Source organism: Panthera leo, chromosome B3 (assembly GCF_018350215.1).
Source record: "Panthera leo isolate Ple1 chromosome B3, P.leo_Ple1_pat1.1, whole genome shotgun sequence".
Taxonomy (NCBI): domain Eukaryota; kingdom Metazoa; phylum Chordata; class Mammalia; order Carnivora; family Felidae; genus Panthera; species Panthera leo.
Window position 1 is genome coordinate 5,170,609 of NC_056684.1, and position 21,870 is coordinate 5,192,478.

General features: G+C 48.3%; 2 long non-coding RNA genes across 2 annotated transcripts; one reads left to right on the forward strand and one right to left on the reverse strand.

The window, feature by feature from the left end:
• Positions 1-2,692: 2,692 nt before the first annotated feature.
• LOC122221587 lies at positions 2,693-13,993 on the reverse strand. The gene is made up of 3 exons (XR_006203317.1): positions 13,952-13,993; positions 9,980-10,113; positions 2,693-2,888 (listed from the first exon to the last, which is right to left on the reverse strand). It is a non-coding gene; the product is annotated as an uncharacterized LOC122221587 (long non-coding RNA).
• A 2,898-nt stretch (positions 13,994-16,891) lies between these two features.
• On the forward strand, positions 16,892-21,700 carry LOC122221111. The gene is made up of 4 exons (XR_006203076.1): positions 16,892-17,058; positions 17,878-17,995; positions 19,948-20,081; positions 21,632-21,700. It is a non-coding gene; the product is annotated as an uncharacterized LOC122221111 (long non-coding RNA).
• The last annotated feature ends 170 nt before the right edge of the window (positions 21,701-21,870 follow it).

Here is a 21,870-nt window from a genome sequence, read left to right on the forward strand (position 1 = left end):
GTATATCCTTTTATAATAAATTGGTAATTGGGGTGCCTGGGTGGCTCAGTCGGTTAAGTGTCTGACTTTGGCTCAGGTCATGATCTAACAGTTTGTGGGTTCAAGCCCCGGGTCAGGGTCTGTGCTGACATCTCAGAGCCTGGAGCCTGCCTCAGTTTCTGTGTCTCCTTCTCTCTCTGCCCCTCCCCTGCTCGCACTCTGTCTCTCTCTCTCTCAAAAATAAACATTAAAAAAATAAATAAATTGGTAATCTAGAATGTTTCTTTGAGTTCTGTGAGCTGCCCTAGCAAATTAACCGAACCCAAGGAGGGGGCCATGGGAACCTCCAGTCTATAATGCTTGGTCAGACGCCCCAGGTGCAAACTTATGATTGGCATCTGAAGAGTGGGACAGTCTTGTAGGACTTCACCTTAACCCGTGGGATCCGATGTCATCTCCAGGCAGAGAGTGTCAGAATTGAGTTGACTTGTAGGACAGCTGGTGATGCAGAGAATCACTCGGTGTGGGCAAAAACAACACAGGTTGGAATTGGAATCAGAATCAGAGGGATCCAGTAGATACAGGCTGAGTCACAACAGCATTTGCTATCTTAGGTCACTTACGAACGGAAGACCTTGACAACCTTTTAAAAACAATGCTTTGCACCTACTTTAGTAGAATGGCATTTAATATATGATGTTTTTAAAGCGGGTGCCCCTGGAAGTATAGCGGGAAGTTTTACGGCTCAACCTGTTAATATTTCAAGATGAGAAAGTCTTGTCTCTTTGATAGCTATGCGTCTTATACTTGCCAGAACTAAGGGCACGATCTAGGCTGTTTGATTCAGGTATCTGCACATACCTCGGACAATTTAGTTTTCAAAATCCTACTTTGTCACTTTACCCCCTCATGCTGAAAGTCTACAGTGACTTTCTTTTTTTTTTTTTAATTTTTTTTTAACGTTTATTTATTTTTGAGACAGAGAGAGACAGAGCATGAACGGGGGAGGGTCAGAGAGAGAGGGAGACACAGAATCTGAAACAGGCTCCAGGCTCTGAGCGGTCAGCACAGAGTCCGACGCGGGGCTCGAACTCATGGACTGCGAGATCGTGACCTGAGCCGAAGTCGGACGCTTAACCAACTGAGCCACCCAGGCGCCCCTACAGTGACCTTCTTGCTGTTTCTGAGAGGCTTCACAGACTTCCTTTTCAGTACGACCTCTAAAGTGTGTGTCCCATTATATTAAAGAACAGGCGTATTTACATCTGAATGTGAAACCTTCCACAGGTCTTTGATGACAATAGTATATTATATTTTGCATATGGTGATATTTCTACATATCCTGTAAACATACATTCCTATTTATGTGATCAAGACTTCTTCATCTGGGTGAAATGAAACAGAATAATAGTGTTGTGGATTGTGCCTTCCATTGTATGCTTTTAAAATGGCAGGCACAAGGGGCGCCCGGGTGGCTCAGTCGGTCAAGCATCCAACTTTGGCTCAGGTCATGATCTCGCGGTTCGTGCATTCGAGCCTTGCGTTGGGCTCTGTGCTGATGGCTCAGAGCCTGGGACCTGTTTCAGATTCTGTGTCTCCCTCTCTCTGCCCCTCCCCTGCTCACATTCTGTCTATCTGTCTCTCTCTCTCAAATGAATAAACCTTTAAAAAAAATTTGTTTTTTAATGGCAGGTATGATAGCGCTATGATCCACAATGGAACATGTCAAAACACATCAATAACTTTATCAGACTTCTTTGTCACACCCCCTTTATGCATGTGAGCCATTCCTGGATCATGTGAGGGAAATGAGGGAGAAGATTCTTGGACGCCATCAAGTGGCCATCTGGGGAATACCCAGGGTGAGCTGGGTGAAGACCATGGGGGCCTGGTTTGGAACAGAGCAATTTCCAGGAGAGATGTTGGAGGAGCCTGGTTGGTGGGTGAGGAAAACCACACGATGGCCTGAGAGGAGAGAAATGGTTGCAGCAGCCAAAGCATTTCCAGCGGGAGCATCTCACAAGGTTTCTTCAGAAGACAGTTGCAAGGCATAACACGTCCTTAGTCTAAAGACACTCGGAGATTTATTTCTCTTCGTTGTTTTCCCAATTGGCCACAAATATGAACAACCCCAAAGTCATCTGGTGCCAATAAAAATATTGGCAAATTTATTAGAAGAGTAGTGTGTTGATGAAAACAGTCAGCCCATCGCCTGTGCAGACGGCAGACATCAAAGGGGACATTACCCTGCCTCACGAACTGAAACCAATGAACAGATCCATCCGTGTAAAAGATGACAGTAAAATGTCTTTGAGGCCATTACAGGCTCTGTCAGGTGAACGGTGCCTACATCAGTTGAAAACCCGATGTATCAGGCAGGATCCCAACAGAAAAGAGGCGACACACTGGAAAGGGGACATTTCAGAGAGGCTAATGGAGGGATTACGGAAGTTTGAGCAGGGTTCCAGAAGCCAACGGGGAGGGGAGCTAGCAACAGAGGGAAGCTACCCTCATACCTGGAAGGGCAAAGGGAAGGGGTGGTTATGGAAACTGCTCTCTATCCCTCCACGTCGATCTGCCGCTGATGCACGCCATCGGCAAACCCAACTTCCTGATTCAGAGAGGAGTGGACAGTGGACCCGAAGGGCCAAAGAGAAAAAATCTAGTGGACTCAACTTCACTTTGGCTTTAAAAATTAAGAGTATTTTATTGAACAAGATTCCCTGAGGGGGGAAGGCTCCGTGGTTAGTATAATTGGGGACGTCATGGAGGACCCAAAGTCTTTCATCTGTCTCCTCTCCTCTCCCCAGGCTAGATTCTGTCTCAGTCACGAGAAGGCTGCTGTTGCTCGAGGTGCCACACTCAGACCCAACAGTGATCAGCAAAAGAGGATGACTCTTCCTGGGCGTCTGTTTTTGGGAATGAGGAAACCTTTCTCAGAAGTCTCCCCAGGAGATTCTCTCTCTCCCTCTCTGTCCCTTCCCCACTCATTCATTCTCTCTCTCTCTCCCTCTCAAAATACATAAATAAACCTAAAAAAAAAAAAAAAAACCTACCACTGTTATGCCCAGAATTCGTGATCTCCAAAGACCACTAGGGAGCCGAGTCCGATGCAAAAGCAAAAGAACCTTTATTCGAGCTAGCTCGAGCTCAATCCCCTACCTGCACCGACGCAGCGGTGAGATACCAGGGAGAGAGAGCGAGTTTCAAAAGGACAAAGGTTTTATTGGGGCCCAGGGGCAGTTGGTGAGGTAACGGCTGTGGCCTCAGCCGATTGGCTGGGGAAGGGTCCGAGTCCTGTTAGACAGGTGAGGGGGGGGGTTACTCAAGGGGAGGAGGTGTGGTCAAGGTGAAGGACACAGAACAAGATGGAGTCGGCCGGCGTAGGCCCGCCCTTTCATTCCCCCCTTGTCATGTAACTTACGGACCCAATCATGGGACCGGCTGCATTTATGGTGACAAGGGGAACAGTTTGGAAGTTTACGCTAAGTTCTGGGAAGCATGTGTCCCTGGGGTGGCTCTGGGAGGTCTAATTAAGTATTGTCCCTGAGCTGGTATCTATGATCTGCCAGGTGATGTTTTGGGGGGTGTGGGGACTCCCGGTAGCATGAGCAATGACAAGCAGAGTTAACAGAGTTACCAATATTAGGTGGGTCGAATGTGCTGTAGCTTGAGCTTGAGCTTGAGCGGGTTGTGTTGGTCCCGACTGATGGCCCATCGCGTGACGAAGTCCTTCCGGATCGAGGAGGGGTCCGCTGGCCGAACGTGGGTGTGATGGACCCAGGTCGCGATGCCGTCTACTTTGAGAGCGGTGGGGGTTGTCAGCACTACAATGTAGGGTCCCTTCCAGCGCGGCTCGAGAGTCTCTCGGTGGTGCCTCTTGACATAGACCCAGTCTCCCGGCTTGTACTGATGAGGTGTCAGGGTCTGGCCAGCCTCGTAGATGGCACGGAGGCGCGGCCAAATGTCCTCGTGCGCCCTCTGGAGCCCTCTCAAGGAAAGAAAAAGTTCTTGATCTTTAAACTCTGCAAGAAGTTCAGCTCGAAGGCTGGGAATAACAGGGGGTGGCCTGCCAAACATGATCTCGTAGGGAGTAAAACCCAGAGTGTAAGGAGTGTTTCTAACCCGGTAAAGGGCGTACGGTAGGAGAGTCACCCAGTCCCCGCCAGTCTCCATGGTTAATTTGGTAAGGGTCTCTTTTAGGGTTCTATTCATTCTTTCTACCTGTCCTGAGCTCTGGGGCCTATAAGCACAATGTAATTTCCAGTTTGCCCCCACCGCCTTGGCTACTGCCTGTGTTACCTGAGAGATAAAAGCTGGTCCATTGTCTGATCCTACCATGGCAGGAAAACCATACCTGGGTAAGATGTCTTCTAGTAGCTTCTTAGCCACCGTCTGAGCCGTTTCATGCTTGGTTGGGTATGCCTCCACCCAGCCAGAGAAGGTGTCTGTAAATACTAAAAGATATTTATAACCATACTTTCCTGGTTTGACTTCAGTGAAGTCGACTTCCCATTGGGCTCCCGGTCTGGTGCCTCTGAGCCTGGTTCCTTTTTTATTTGATGTGGCTTTCGCGTTGGTGAGTTGGCAGGTCTTGCAGGCAGATACAACTTGCTCTATTTTGGTGTCCTGTTGGTGAATCTTGATTCCGGCATGTCGGATTAAGTCTTTTAATTTTCGGGCCCCCATGTGAGTAGACCGATGCATGTGCTCTAATATTGAGACTCCGAGCCGGTCTGGCAGCACGAGCTCCTTGTTAGGTGTATACCACCATCCCTTTATCTCCTGGGCCATGGGGAGTTTCTTGATCCGCTGTAACTCCTCCTGGGAGTATTTGGGCTGGTCTGGTAAAACTGGGTCTCCCGGGTCTGGTAGTTGTATGGTCATGGTGGGGACTGGAGTAAGGGCTACTGCCTTGGCTGCCTGGTCAGCCTTTCGATTACCTCTAGCTACTGGGTTATCAGCTTTTTGGTGCCCTTGGCAGTGGATAATGGCTAGCTTGGCAGGAAGCCATAAGGCCGTAAGCAGGTTAAGTATCTCCTGCTTATTTTTTATAGTCCGTCCTTCTGCCGTCAGTAACCCCCTCTCCTGATAAATTGCCCCATGAATATGAGCTGTGGCAAATGCATAACGGCTGTCTGTGTAGATGTTAAGCCGTTTTCCAGCTCCCAGCATCAGCGCCTTGGTGAGGGCTATGAGCTCCGCTCGCTGGGCTGACGTTCCGGAGGGTAGAGCCTCCGCCCATACGGTGTCCATTTCGGTGACCACCGCTGCACCCGCATACCTGTGTCCATCTCGCACAAAGCTGCTGCCATCAGTGAACCAAGTAGCCTCGGCATCGGGGAGGGGCTGGTCGGTCAGGTCCATCCGGAATCCATGTACTTGTTCCAGGATTCCCGCACAGTCATGTAGTGGAGCACCTAGGTCAGGGTCGGGCAGCAGGGTTGCAGGATTGAGGGCTGCACTGGGGTGGAACCGCACTCGTGGAGGGTTGAGTAGGAGGCTCTGGTAATGAGTCACACGTGTATTGCTCATCCATCTATCAGGAGGCTGTTTCAGGACCCCTTTAATGGCGTGTGGGGTTGTGATCCAGATCTCCTGTCCTAGGGTCAGTTTGTCTGCATCCTTGACTAGGAGTGCTGTCGCCGCAATAATTCTTAGGCATGGCGGCCAGCCGGCAGCCACTGGGTCTAGTTTCTTAGACAGGTAAGCCACTGGGCGGTTCCAGGGGCCTAAGGCTTGAGTTAGAACCCCTTTTGCTATTCCCTTATGTTCGTCTACAAAGAGGTGGAAGGGTTTCATAATGTCTGGTAGGCCCAGGGCTGGGGCACTTAGGAGGGCCTTTTTTAACTGATTAAAGGCAATTTCTTCTTTTTCAGTCCATTTAAATGTTTTCCCTTCTTTGGTAGCTTCATATAGGGGCCTGGCGATCTCAGCAAAACCTGGAACCCAGAGGCGGCAGTAGCCGGCTGATCCTAGGAATTCCCTCACTTCTCTTCGGGAGGTGGGAGTAGGGATCTTTAGGACAGTTTCTTTTCTGGCATCTGATAACCGCCGCTGTCCGCCCTCCAGGATATATCCCAGGTAACTTACCCTCTCCCTGCATATCTGAGCCTTCTTCGCGGATGCCCGGTACCCTAAAGCTCCCAGGGTAGCCAGCAGGTCCTGGGTCCCTCGCTCACAGTCTTTGGCCGTGTCAGCAGCAATCAGGATGTCATCTACGTACTGTAGGAGGGTGAGGCCAGGGTGCTCCCTTCTGTACTCACCCAGGTCCTCGTGTAGTGCCTCGTCGAAGATGGTGGGTGAATTTTTGAATCCCTGAGGTAGCCGTGTCCAGGTGAGTTGCCCACTGTAGCCCTCCTCCGGATCATGCCACTCGAAGGCGAACAGGGGTTGGCTCTGGGGTGCCAGCGGCAGACTGAAGAAGGCGTCCTTTAAATCTAGTACAGTATACCAGACCCTGGAGGGCGCCAAGGAGCTCAAGAGAGTATATGGGTTGGGAACAGTTGGGTGTATGTCCGCGACCCTCTTATTTACTTCCCGGAGGTCTTGTACCGGTCGGTAGTCATTTGTGTGAGGCTTTTTGACCGGCAGTAAGGGGGTGTTCCAGGCAGACTGGCAAGGAACTAGTACCCCTAGGCTTCGTAGTCTCCGGATGTGTGGCTGGATCCCCTTCCGGGCCTCCTGTGACATGGGGTATTGTTTGATCCTTACCGGACTCTCTCCTGGCTTGAGCTCTACCAGGACTGGGGTCCTATGAGCGGCTAGTCCCATCCCCCCCCCAGTCTCTGCCCAAACCGAGGGGAATTCTTGTAGCCATCTGTCTATATTATCCTCTCTCGGGAGCGCCTCCTGGTGGAGGAGGTATTCATCCTCCAGTTTCATGGTCAGGACCTGGATGGGGTGGCCCTTGCCATCGGTGACCTGAGGCCCCCCTTGTCTGAAAGTTATCTGAGCTCCAATCTTGGTCAGTAAGTCCCGTCCTAACAGCGGGTAGGGGCATTCTGGTATTACCATAAAGGAGTGGGATACCCGGCCCGTTCCCAAATCTACTGTTCTTCGGGTAGTCCATGAATACTGGCTCATACCAGTTGCCCCTTGTACCCAGGACTTCTTGCTGGCTAGTTTTCCTTGTGGGGTGCAGAGGACCGAATGTTGTGCTCCGGTGTCGACAAGGAAGTCAACAGGGGTCCCCTCCACTTTAAGAGTTACCCTGGGTTCGGGGAGAGGGTCCGAACCCCGACTCCCCTAATCACTTAGTTCATCTAGCTCTAGGACTTTTACTCGATCAGTCTTGCTTCCTTTCCCGCCGGCCCTTTTCAGACAATCTCGGGCCCAATGCCTTATCTCCTTGCAGTATGCGCACTGATCCTTCTGCAGCCTCTGCTTCCCCCCCTTGGTGGTTCTTTTACCTTTTCTTGAGTCGTCTGCCAGCTGCCAGAGACGGCGGTCTCGTTCCTCAGGGGAGTCAGCAGTGGTAACTAGTAGTATTCTCGCCAGGTCTCGAGTCTGCTTACTGCTGGCAGCCGCCATGGCGCGAGCCTGCTTGTCCTCAGGAAGCTCCCGGTTATTATATACCTTTTCGGCTACCACCAGTAAGTCCTGCAGACTTTTTTCTCCTAGTCTATCTATTTTCTGTAATTTTCTCCTAATGTCTATGGCCGATTGGTTTACAAAGGCCATGATAACAGCTGCCTTGCTTTCCAGAGCCTCTGGATCCATGGGGGTATAGGTACGGAATGCCTCCATGATCCGTTCTAAAAAGGCAGCCGGAGATTCATCTTTTCCCTGTTGTACATTTCCTACCTTGGCCAAATTGGTTGGCTTTCTAGCAGCCATTCGGAGACCCCCCATTAGAGTCTGGCGGTAGACCCGGAGCCTCTCCTTACCTTCTGCCGTGTTGAAATCCCACTGGGGCCGAGTTAAGGGGAAGGAGGCATCTATCTGAGCCTGGTTGGTGGTGGGATTCCCGTCTGTGCCCGGAACTAGTTTTTGGGCCTCGTTGACGATTCTTTCTCTTTCTTCAGTCGTGAACAGGACCTGCAAAAGCTGCTGGCAATCGTCCCACGTGGGCTGATGGGTAAAAAGAACAGAGTCTAATAAATCAATAAGCCCTGCCGGTTTCTCGGAAAACTTAGGATTCTGAGCTTTCCAATTGTAGAGGTCACTAGTGGCGAAAGGCCAATAGTGATGGGGCTGGTTCCCCTCCGCGTCTGGGGGTCCGGTGGCTCGCAGGGGCAGAATAGTGGAGTCGGCGGCGGAGGCGGATTGCTCCCTCTGAGCCCTTTGTCTGGTGAAGGGCGGGCTTCCCACTGGAGCGTTTCCGCCTCCCGCTCTCGGAACAGCATCTGCCTCCCCCGGAGGGGGAGGATGGTGTTCTTCCAGCATCCTAGAGGGGTTATACGAGGGAGGAAAAATTAATTCTTCTTCAGTACCCCCCTGTAAGACAGGGTAGAGGGGTGCTGAAGGCTGGATAAGACTTTTCTTCTTCTTTGTCCCCTGCAAAGCAAGAATGGGTTTTGGCTCCGGAGGGAGCGGGGCTAGGAAGGGCTTAAGCCAAGAGGGTGGGTCTTCCACAAGGTCCTGCCAAGTGATAATGTAAGGGAGCTGATCAAGATGGCCCGTCTTAGGCTGAGAGATGATACTCCTGACTCGGTGGATGGTAGGGAGGTCGAAGGTCCCCTCTGGTGGCCATCCGACATTGAAAGTTGGCCACTCGCTAGAACAAAAAAACTGCCACCGACCCTTTTGGACTTCCACACTGAGGTTGTTAGCTCTTCCCCTCACATCCTTAAAGTGATCAATCATAATACTTAGAGGAGTAGTCTGAGTCTGTCCCATAACGTCCGTCCAGTAAGTCCACAGAACAAAACAGAGAAACACAAAAACAGACAAACAGAGGGCCCCTAGAAAATCTTCCAACTCCATGGAAGCAACACTGAAAGCTAGCTTAGACATTTGAGGGGATTCCACGTCCCTCCAAAACCGATGAGGGGATTCCACGTCCCTCCAAAGACGACGGCCTCACGCCGACCAGCGGGAGCGACCCGCCTCGTCTCAGACCTTTGAGGGGATTCCACGTCCCTCCAGAAGGGAGAATCGGAACGTCTTCCGAAACTCCCGGCCCGTGGTCCTCCAGTGCGTCCACTTAGACCGCGTCGGGCACTACCAGAACTCCAGAAGTGAGCTCACACAGAAAAGACAGAACAAACAAACAGACACTAACCGTGGCCAGTCAGGCTCTCCGGGTCGGGGGTCCCTCAGGGGTCTTGGGGATCCCGGACGAGCCCCCAAATGTTATGCCCAGAATTCGTGATCCCCAAAGACCACTAGGGAGCCGAGTCCGATGCAAAAGCAAAAGAACCTTTATTCGAGCTAGCTCGAGCTCAATCCCCTACCTGCACCGACGCAGCGGTGAGATACCAGGGAGAGAGAGCGAGTTTCAAAAGGACAAAGGTTTTATTGGGGCCCAGGGGCAGTTGGTGAGGTAACGGCTGTGGCCTCAGCCGATTGGCTGGGGAAGGGTCCGAGTCCTGTTAGACAGGTGAGGGGGGGGGTTACTCAAGGGGAGGAGGTGTGGTCAAGGTGAAGGACACAGAACAAGATGGAGTCGGCCGGCGTAGGCCCGCCCTTTCACCACCAACAAAAAAAGAAGTCTGAACAATCTCGTCTAGGGAAATGATACCCAACTAATCAAAATTTGCCCCTGAGCCAGTTTCTAGGGGAGGCGGGAGGTACATAGATGTTTGCACGAAATCAAGATACTGTTAACAAAAAAGAGGGGAGAAACGTTGTGTGAAGGCAAACGGAGGGGTGTACAAAAAGCAGGAGCACAATTATAAGGTTTTTTTAGTATGTTGGAATTGGGGATAAAGGTGTGGGCTTTGCTTGGGCGCGATGTAGAAGGGTAATGTGGCCAGCCAAGATACATAAAATGAATACTGGCATACTTAGACAGCAGGTAGGGATTATAGTTTGGTTTTTAGAAGGAGTTCTGTACCTGAAGTGGAGCAGCCCCCTCGCCACTGAGAGAGGAGCCAAGACAAAAAACGGAAGAAGGTTCCAACCACATAGATGTCCCGGTCACAGAACACAGGCTGGAGGCACGTCGGGAGCTACCAACCGCATAGAGAACTATAATAGGCAGAAGGGGAGTTGTCCCCGTCAGTCTCCGTACAACAAAGGTACTCCCCCCCCCCCATGGCAAAAGAGTGAGGTGCTTACTAGAATCAAGAATAATTAATGCTGGGGCTGGCAGGACTTGTTTAAGGGAAGAAAAAGCCTTTTAGATTTTTAAACCTAGGAAATCACTTAATGTTGTTAGCTTGAGCTCGATGCAATAGAGGTTTTATAGTTGAAGCATAATTTAATATTTGCTGTCATCAAAAGCCAGGCGTGTCTAAGAAGGTATGCATTTGTAAAATTGTGGTGAGCGCAGGTCCCCCCCGAGGATGGCTGCTTCCTTAGAAGAAAGTGAGTGTCTCCCTCTTCCTGATTTATCATGTCCAAGTAATGGGCTGGGGACCAGCATAACTCTAATTTATTTCAGAGGTCTGGTGGCCCTTGAGAGCACAAGAAGACAGACAGATTAAGAAATCTCATTTGAGGCCTTTTAGTGAGGGGGAGGCCAACAGACGGCTGTTCACATATTGGATGAGAACGGTTTCCAGGAAGTGTTATGCTATTTAAATCACTTTTAAGACTTAATGCAGGAGTTCCGGGCTGTAACTGTGGATGAAACACGTACATCTACATTCATTCCCTCTAAAACCCTTATTAAAACCATAGTAAACTGATTTTTAACAAACTGCAATAAATCTACAAGGACAAGGAGAACAGAGGAGACAATGGTAACGCAATTTTGGAGGCCAGACAACAGAAGAGGGATGGTGATTGTCTTAGAAGATCCAAGCAGCCATTCCCGAGCCAGAAGTGGGATTCGGTAAAAACCAACGCAGTTTATATTATACCACAGAATCCTAAAAAGGAACAACCACCAAAAGAACCAGGAATCCCAGGAATTAGGAGCGAAGGAGGGTCTAAGATAATGAGGATTGGGTAGATCAATTTGAGAGCGCTTAGATCCCTGGATCTCCTTACCTGCTGGTCTCGGTTTCCCATTGGCACGCTCATTCTGACCATATTTTCTTTTAGTTCTTTGGAACGTAACTCTCTCTTACATCTTTGGACATACTTATACTACTTAGAGTCTTTGCTAAATCCAACATCTGGACCATCTTGAGGTCAGTTTCTACCGACTGTTTGTTGTTTTTCATCTGGGTCACACTGTCCTGTTTTCTTGCCTGTGTAGGGATTTTAGATTGCTTAGTGGCCCCTGCGGATGATACCCTGGAGGTGCTCTAGGTTCAGTTGTCTGCCAGACGTCCAGGATCTGTTTAATTCTCAGCCCTGTAGCAGCCTCTCGCCGGAAGCCCCGCGTAGCCTTTCCCTACACACGAGCGTCCCAGCTGTCAGCCAGCGGCTCACGGGGGACCTCCCACAGAGATTTCTGCCCCCCACACATGAAGCAGCGTCCCTTCCAGTGCCATGACCTGTAGCTTGAAGCTGCTTCGGCAGCCCTGGACCGTGATCTCTGCTTCTTCAACACAGCCGGGCACCACCGTGTGCCACGATGGGGTTGGAAACCTGTTCCCCAGCAGACAGCCAAGACGATTTGGGGTCTATCTCCTGTTCCCCCTCTGAGATCACTGTCATGCACTACCTGTTGTTCAGAGCCTGAGAATGGTTGCTCGTATCTTTTGTCCAGTGTCACGGTTGCTTTATGGCAGGAAGGCTAATCTGGTACCCGGACGACACCATCACTGGAACCCTTCCGGGATGTATTCTTATTTTCTTGTTATATCCTCCCTCCTGCCCTTCTTCATCCATCTAAGCCAGTTCTCTGTTTATTGGCTCCGATGAGAGATGAAGCGGTAATGAGAGGAGAAAACGATACAGTAGGCCCCCCTTATCCGCGGTTTCGTTTTCCACGGTTTAAGTTATCCACGGGCAGCGCAGTTCAGAAGCGGAGGGCGTAGGCGAACGCCACGTCAGGGTGCCTACGTCACTCACCTCCCTTCACCTCATCATGTAGGCGTTTTATGTCACATCCTCACAGGAGGAAGGGCGAGAACAGTACAATAAGGTATTTTGAGAGAGAGAGTATTTTGTAACTTTTATTACAGTACATTGTTAGATGGTTCTATTTTATTATTATTGTTGTTAATCTCTTACTGAATTTATAAATGAAACTGTACCCTAAGTATGTGTGTATGTATGTATGTATGTACAGGAAAAAATAGTTTATGGGTTCAGAATTATCCGTGGTTTCAGGCATCCCTTGGTGGGGGTGGTTTTGGAACATACTCCCTAGAGATAAAGGGGGGGGGATCCTATAGTCCCAAAACAATAGTTTCCAGGGGCCTACACCTATAAGAAGACAGAATTCTAGGGGCAAATGGGTGGCTCGGTCGGTTAAGCGTCCGACTTCCGCTCAGGTCATGATCTCACTGCTCATGAGTTCGAGCCCCGTGTCGGGCTCTGTGCTGACAGCTCAGAGCTTGGAGCTTGCTTCGGATTCTGTGTCTCCCTCTCTCTGCCCCTCCCCTGCTCATGCTCTGTCTCTCAAAAAAAATAAACGTTAAAAAAAAAAAAAGAAGGAGAAGAAGACAGAATTCTCTATGGAGACCAGATAAAAAGCCCCTCACGCAGAGGAAAAATAAATGAGGAATTAATTTGTGAGAACGGTGATGAGGTGGGTTCCAGAAAGAAAGGCCAGGGGCCCTGCTTCCCGGGCAGCACCCCAGGGAACACGATGGCAGAGAAGACACTACTGTCTAGGGTGTCAGGGCAAGCTGTGCCCCAGGCAGCCCCTCTAAGACCCCCAGGCCCTCGTCTGGCACCATAGCGGCAGAAAGATCCCCATGGCCCCCAAAGTGGGAAGGGAAGCTGAGGAGAGAGTCCGGAAGAGGCACATGTACAGGAACAAGATACTTCTGGCTGACTCTGGGGAAACATAAGGACCACCCACCCTCCCCACGTTGGCACAACATGAGCCTCTAGAACACAGGTACCATTCAGCAGAAAGGAAAGAAGAGCCCCGATTCCTGAGATTAATTTGCTGTCACTCCAGCCAGTTGGGAGCCCAAAACATAGAATTATCTCAAAATAAAGACAATATTGGGGCGCCTGGGTGGCTCAGTCGGTTAAGCGTCCGACTTCGGCTCCAGTCACGATCTCGCGGTCCGTGAGTTCGAGCCCCACATCGGGCTCTGTGCTGACAGCTCAGAGCCTGGAGCCTGCTTCGGAATCTGTGTCTCCCTCTCTCTCTGCCCCTGCCCCACTCATGCTCTGTCTCTGCTCTGTCTCTTAAAAATGAATAAATATTAAAAATAACACTTTTTTTAAATAAAGAAAATACCATTTATCACACACCTGAGTTGGTAAACTGAGATTCATGCTATGATAGGAAACACCACCGTTTGTAAGGACTTGACAGAGCACTTTATATCCATTATCTCATTTAACCTCATTTCATGTGATGGGAGTTCACGACACGTGACAGGGCAGATGTCCCCAGTGGGCATTTACTCTGTGCCAGGCCTTATGCTAAGGGCCTCGTGTCGCTTAATTCTCATCCTAATCCTGTGAGACGTGCACCACCACCTCCATTCTACAAATGTGAAAACAAATTCAGTTTTTAGAGTCGAAACTGCTAGAAGCTTTATTTTATGTTACTAGATCCAGGAGGCTAATAGGAGAATCTACAATATGATTTATAAAGTGAGTTTCTTTTTAGTTTAAATACACAAATTCCGTTTTCTTTTCTACAGCAAACGTTCTAAGATTAAAGGAATGAATAATCTTCTTAGCCAAATATTATATTCTTTGCAGTTAACATTGTTCTTGCTACTTTATCTTTCTGTACTTTCGTTTGGATATTTCCCATTGGCCCGTTTTCAAGTTTACCAACCTCTTGCCTCTGCTGTGTCCAACTCTGCCGCTCAGCCCATCGGAATTCTTTATTTCAGATGTTACATGTGTCCATTCTGGAATGTTCATTTGGCTTTTACAGATTCCAGTTCTCTGTTGAAATTCCCCATCTGGTCCCCATTTTGTCCGTTGCCCCCACTATTTTCTTTAACATATTTAAATAGTTATTTTATTTATTTATTTATTTTTTTTAACATTTATTTATTTTTGAGACAGAGAGAGAGAGTATGAACAGGGGAGGGTCAGAGAAAGAGGGAGACACAGAATCTGAAACAGGCTCCAGGCTCTGAGCTGTCAGCACAGAGCCCGACGCGGGGCTCGAACCCACGGACTGCGAGATAATGACCTGAGCCGAAGTCGGACGCTTAGCCGACTGAGCCACCCAGGCGCCCCTTAAATAGTTATTTTAAATCCTTGACATCCAGATTAGATGTGGGTCTACTTTTGTTGCCTCACTTTTCCCCTCTTGATGATCAGGTGCATTGCCCTGCTGTATCAGTTTCCTATTGCTGCTATAAGAAATGACCACAAATGTAGTGGTCTAAGACAATGATGATTTATTATCTTATAGTTCCGGAGGTCAGAGGTCCAGAATCAGTCTCGTGGGGCTAAAGTCGAGGTATTGGCAGAGCTGGTTGCTTCTGGAAGCTCCAAGGAAGCATCCAGTTTTGTCTTTTCCAGCTTCTCGGGGGACCTGCATTCCTTGACTTGTGATCCCGTCTCCCCATAACTCCAACTTACTGCTTCTATCTTAATGCCTCCTTCTACTGACTACGACCCTCCTGCCTCCTTATAAGGACCCCTGTGCTTTTATTGGGTCCCCCTGGATAAACCAGGATAATGTCTCCATCTTAAAATCCTTAATCACATCTGCAAAGTCTCTACATTCACAGGCTCCAGGAATTAGGACAGACATATCTTGGGGAGGCCAATGTTCAGTCTACGATAACCTGCTTTTTCGATGACTTATAATGTTCTATTATATGCCAAATATTGTGTATAAAAGAGTCACAGAAGTTGAAGTTAATTATATTTCCCCCGGAGGGTTTACCCATCCTCCGGAAGGCACCATAGCTTAAAGGGATGATGCCTCAACCCAATCAGAATGGAGCTGAGTTGAAGTGAGTGGCAACTTTAGTTAGACTCTGTCCACCCCTGTTTTTAATTACCATGAGAATGAGATCTGCCTTGTGTTTGTTGCAGGCCCTTCCCTTTAGCGGGACTCAGCCTTCTAAACACTAAGAGAATGCAGATCTTACCCTGCCTTTCCAGCCAAGGCCCCAGCCAGGCCCTCCCCTATCCCCTGCCCCCAGTCTACCCCAGCACTTACCAAATATCCCGTGGGCAAAAGAGCCTCATATCTAGATTCTAGCCTGTAACAATAGCCTGAGTGGCCTCAACAGTTCAGTGTAAACCAAGCCCAGTCGTTAGCCTATGACCAGACTTCACAAATGACCCGGGGAAAAAATGACCAACAATCTCAGCTCACCCAGAATGGGCTCTTCCTTCTCTGTTTTCCACTGCTCTTTGATGTCTTTAAAAATATGATGAGTCGGGGAGGGGTGCCTGGGTGGCTCAGCTGGTTGAGCATCCAACTTCGGTCAGGTCGTGATCTCCCGGTTCGTGGGTTCAGGCCCCATATGGGGCTCATGGAGCCTGAGCCTGCTTTGGATTCTGCGTCTCTGTCTCCTCTGCCCCCCCACACCCCGCGCGCGGGCGCGCTCTCTCTCTCTCTCTCTCTCAAAAATAAATAAATAAACTTAAACAAATATATATGATTTTTGTAGCTTATCCTTCTCCCCCAATTGCTGCAGCAGGAATGATGACGTACTGATACCTACTACATCCTACTCCGAGACAGAAGTTCCTTGTGGATAACACCGAATATTCTGGAAGAACTTTGCAGTTATCACTGGATATCTCAGAAAGCTTCCTAAATCTTCTCAGCAAACATAACACAAGGCAGGCTGTGTATACATAACCTTAACTTTATTTACTTATTTTTAAAATTTTATTTATTTTTTTAGTAATTTCTACACCCAATGTGGGCCTCAAACTCACGACCCTAGATCATGGGTTGCATCTTGATTGACTGAGCCAGCAGGCACCCCTAACCTTAAATTCAGTTGAGATCTTGCTTCATCTATTTGGTCTCTTAACTGTTAATGTTTTTTACTTTGCTCCTGAGTGATTAGGAGTGTAAATATACTTATCTTACTAGAACATACTTTGGAAATTCAATGTTGTTGATGTAATAGGATTTGTTCTTCCTAAGGTTTATAAAATACCATTGCAGCCTCTAGTTTTTGTATTTTTAGAAGTCTGTATTTAATACTATGAATGGGTAACACTCTCAGATGTGTAAATGTCGAAAGATAGAAAAGGATATACAGAGAAGTCTTTCTACGATTCTTTCCCCCATTTACTGAGTTACCGTTCCACAACAGGTATCTTTGATTATTAGTTTCTTATCAGAAAAAATTAAATGCATTTGCAAGCCGATACATAGAAACACTATTTTCCCCTCGTATTATTACATAAACAGTAGTATATTATGCCTATAGTTTGCACCTTGCAAATTTTTTAAGTATGAAAGGGAACTTAACATCTCATGAACTTGATCGCACTGCAGGATCCAGGGCGTCGGACAATCCAATCAGAACCCAGTTTCTTTCCCTATCTTGCCTGTACTCTCCTCTGTGGTGGTTTTTTCCCAGGCTAGCTCCCACTCCTCCTCCACCTGGTGCTCCCTTCGCAGTCCCAGCTCCAAGATGACACCCTAACAGGTTGACAACCCCACCAGAAAGGGGACACCTGCGCTGCTCCCAGTACATTCTAGCAACCGACCGGCTGGAACCACGAGCCCATCCCTGAACCAATCACGGAGGCCTAGACAGCGGGAGATGCTGATTGGCCAGGAGGAAGTCACGTGACCGCCTCTGGGGCTCCAGGCGTGAGAAGCCATTCCCACAACGGCCAGAGCCGCGTGGCTTGGGAGTCGGAAGGGGTGGCTCTCCGAAGGGATATCGAGATGCGGCGAACAGACGGTCCTCCACGGGTGAAAACGACAGATGTTTACCGCGGAAGGTTCTCTTTTGTTGCCTTTGGGGTTTTGGGGGGGAGGGGGGAGCTTTTTCATGCCTGGAAGCTCTTATGGTATGCCCAACACACACGTGGCCGCGGTGACACACTAGCGTCTTGGAGAGTGTCCCAGCGTGGAGAAGCGCTGCTCGAACCGTTTTTCTGGATTCTGTATTTGAGTGCCTGACATCTCCTAACCACAGGCCCGCCCGAACAGCCAAAGTTGTTTACATCTCGCGTGCGATGCTGCTTTTGCAAGCTCTGAAAGTCCTACTCAAACCCTCCCGCCTGTCCTACGCCCACACCCACAGGCCCCTCCTTTATATAACCCTCGATCCCTTGCCAATATTTCCCCTGCCCTAGATCAACCCAGGGTTTGGGGCCAGACATCTAGGGACAGCCCCTATGCCCCCAATCCTGCTGGAATTATTCAGACTAGGACTTTATCAGGTAAACATTCAAAAGCAAAACAGAGGAGGTGGGGGGGGGGGGGTGGTGAGCAGGGAAAGGTCTGGGACAGCCAGGAGACAGGGAAAAAAAAAAAAGGAAAAACTTTACCTATCTAGAGATACAGCTGTCTGGCTGTTCTGAAAGATTTTTTTTTAAGTTTATTTATTTATTTTGAGAGAGAGAGAGAGAGAGAATCCCAAGCAGGATTGAACTCACAAACTGTGAGGTCATAACCTGAGCCAAAAAACAAGGTCGGGCGCCCCTAAAAGATTTTAAGAGGAAAAAAAAGATGTGTGTTGGGAATCCTCCAAGAAAGGGACAGGTTAGGTTGTGGAAACATTGGGGCTCTTCTCTCTCCGTCTTTCCTCTTACCAGCTGGAGACAGAAACTAGAAACCACTCTTTTGGGCAGCTAGAAGCCTGAAACAGGAGAAAAACGGTAGGCAGAGAAAAAAGAACAAAACATCCCTAGATGCAGAGGGAGAAAATAAAAGGTAACTAAATAGATTATGTATCTATATAATATTTTAACACAAATGTATAACAGATACTTTACATATGTATACATGATATCTAACTAAAAGACATTTCCTTAATTTGACCCAATTGGAAATCCAAAGTTTATGTACGAAAAACTTACATACTAAAACAATTTGTATAACAAAAAGATAAAAACAGGGATGATTGTCTTTTGTGTGTCTGCAGCCCAAGCTCTAAATTAACTCTAGCAGTTGCAAAATGTACCAATTGACAAAACTTTATGGTTTTAATACTGGGGCTCAAATTGTAGTTAGAGCCAGAGATTCCACTAAACTTAAACATCGTGCCTGCTATAATCTTAAGAAAGTAATTAAATATAAGCTAGAGGAAAAAAAAAACAAAACAAAACTTAGGAATGTCTCACTTTATAGCCTTGCCTAAATTTTCCATAGTCAGAATACCCATTGCCCTAAAAATATGCCATATTGGACACACACGCTCTAATGCAATCAACAATAAATTAAAACTAAATCCTTGGCTGGGGCACCGGGGTGGCTCAGTTGGGTAAGCGTTTGACTCTTGATTTCAGGTCAGGTCGTGATCTCGTGTTTCGAGAGATCTAACCCCGAGCCAGGCTCTGCACTGACAGTGCAGAGCCTGCTTGGGTTCTCTCTCTCTCTCTCTGACCCTCCCCCACTCATTTGTGTGTGCTCTCTCTCTGGCTCTCAAAATAAATAAACATTTTTTGAAAACCCAACAAACTAAATCTTTAGCAGTTACAGATTGGCTCGATACACTGGACTCCAGACACCCCTTAGTTGAAATAGCTATTATGGCCCAATGTAAGTTACAGTAGGGCCTTCAAGGATTAAAACCTAATTAACAAAGGGGTGATGATCCCCACTGCTTCTCTGTTTGACAGGCCAATTTCGCCTGTTTCTTAAACCTGGAAAATACAAAAGGTGCTGTATCAGTCAGCTTGGGTTGTCATAACCAAATACCACAGAATGGGTGACTTCAATAGCAGGAATTTATTTTCTCACAGTTACGGAAGCTGGGAAGTCCAAGATCAAGGTGTTGGCTGATTCAGTTTCTGGTCAGGCCTCTCTCTCCGGCCTGTAGGCCTTCTCACTGTGTCCTCACGTGGCCTTGCGTGTGTGGTGCAGGGAAAAAGAAATCTCTCTCTTCCTCTTCTTGTAAAGCCACCAGTCCTGTTGGACTAGGGGCCCACCCTCATGACCTCATTTTTTTTTTTAACGTTTTTATTTATTTTTGAGACAGAGAGAGACAGCACAAACCGGGGAGGGGCAGGGAGAGAGGGAGACACAGAATCGGAAGCAGGCTCCAGGCTCTGAGCCATCAGCCCAGAGCCCAACGCGGGGCTTGAACTCACGGACCGCGAGATCGTGACCTGAGCTGAAGCTGGACGCTTAACCGACTGAGCCACCCAGGCGCCCCTCTCATGAACTCATTTAATCTTAGTTGTTTCGTAAAGGCCTTATCTCCAAATACAGTCCCAGTGGGGGTGGGGCTTCAATGTATCAGCTTTGGAAGGAGACTAATATTCAGTCTACAACAGGTGACTCGTGGTGGGTTACTGCATCATTAATGCTCTGGCCCTCATACCCAACATCTAATATTATTAAAATTACTGAATCTAGGGGTGCCTGGGTGGCTCAGTCGGTTGAGCATTTCAAGTCTTGATTTTGGCTCAAGTCGTGTTGCCAGGGTCATGGGATTGAGCCCCAAGTGGGGCTCTGTGCTGAACGTGGAGCCTGTTTAAGATTTTCTCTCTCTCTCTCTCTCTCTCTCCCCCTCTCCCCCCTCCCCGCCTCTTTCCCCAACTTGTGCTCACTCTCACTCGTTCTCAAAAATAAATTTACTGAATCTATCCAGTCAGTAATGGGTTTATATTTTGCTCTTATAAATGTGGCTAATACATTACATCGAATCCCCGTTTCAACAGCCTCTCATCTGTGCCCTGCCTTCACCTCGGAGGGGACACAACGTAGCTTTTCCAGGCATGGGGAGCCTCAACAGATTTGCCACTGCATGCAGTCTGTGCAGATAAGATCTTCACCGTGTCCACCAGGAGCACAGGTATGCCATGATGACATCTTTCTCCAAGGAGACTCATTTGACACGCTCATTGCGGACATATAGTTCCTGTACCTTTTAGTCCTTTGGGGGGCTGGTGGCGACATACTCCTCATTTACAAGTTTTACTTCCAAATTAAAATCAGCGGGCACTCCCATTAATGCCCTCAGAAACCCCTTCACTGTAGAGTCTTTGGCAACCTCTTCTTATGCCTCCTGGAGTTTCTAGACTACTTACGATGGCAATAAGTTGCTCAAAGGCTTGTGATGCAAGAAACGAGCCCTCTAAGCCTCATGCTGTACGCTATTAAAACAATGATAACTGGCTACACACTGGACTCTCCTGGGAATAGAGGCTCTCATAGACCCTGAGGCTGTGACCTTCCGTATCCAGCTGGGCCACCCATTGTGCTTTGGGTCATGGAGACTGACTCCCACAAGACACCTGCCTCATGACCTGAGATCATGACCTGAGCCGAAGTCGGGCGCTTAACCCTATGAGCCACCCACGCACCCCTTCAACATGTTTTTAATACAGTTTGCAAATTTGACAAAAATATTATTAGAGGGGCACCTGGGTGGCTCAGTCGGTGGGACAGCTGACTTTGACCCAGGTGATGATCTCGCGGTTTGTGAGTTCGAGCCCTGCGTCGGGCTCTGTGCCGACAGCTCAGAGCCTGGAGCCTGCTTTGGATTCTGTGTCTCCCTCTCTCTGCCCTTCCCCTGGTAGTGCTCTGTCTCTCTCTCTCTCTCCCTCAAAAATAAATAAACATTAAAAAAATTTAAAAATACATTATTAGAGGCCAAAAATTTCAAGTCTGTTTTTTTTTTGGCTAATGCCATATAAATGGAAAACTGAGTTATGGGCTGGCCTGGAAGGACTCCTTATACTTCCCACCTGTTCCTCTTTTTCACGCTCATAGTAAAATGTTCTGAAAATGTTTCCTGTGTTGTTTCGAGCAACTTAGGCCCTACTTCCTGAAAGTCTCCGCTACTGTCACCTGAAAGTTTACTTGGTACCAGACAGCCACAGGGCCAACTGTTCTGTGTTTTGTTTTGTTTTTTACATTCTGTATTTGCCCTTTTGACATCTACTAAACACACTGCCAAATGAAGAGCCAAAGCGTGTGATCCTACTTTTTCAAGCACGGAAAGTCATATCAGAAACCCTGCAGCCAATCTCAAGTCCCTAACACAGCCGCCTCCTTATCTGACTCTCCTACACTATGCCAATGTTTGCCCTGGACGAAATCATTTCAGGGCCAGGTACTAGACATCTGGGAACAGTCCCCAAGCCTGGGGCCTTCACACGTCACAGGATTATTCACACTAGCCAATCCCAAGCCACTTTCCCTGCCCTGGCTTGCCTTCCCTGTACGAACCCCGATTAAGTGTCTGGCTTAGGTTTCTCCTTGCTCCTCTCTGCGTCCTGACCACACCTGTCGCTTCCCCACGTGGCCCCGTGTGGCATGCTTCCTCCTCTCAGGAAACACAGAGTAATAAAATCTCTCTGTGTCCTCACTCAGTCACTTCTATAAATTAAAATTTTACAGGTTCAATGGAGACAGGAGCCACTGCTCAGTTCTCAGACCCAGAATACCAGGCTCGTGTGCATACCTGTGTGTCCCTGTGTGTGTCAAAGTGTATAGGACATAAAATTTAACATTAAACATCTTACGTGTACAGTTCAGTGACATCAGTTACATTCACAGTGTTGTGCAACCATCACCAGCATCCATCTCCAGACCTCTTTTATCATCCCAAACAAATTTTACCTGTTTAACAGTAACTC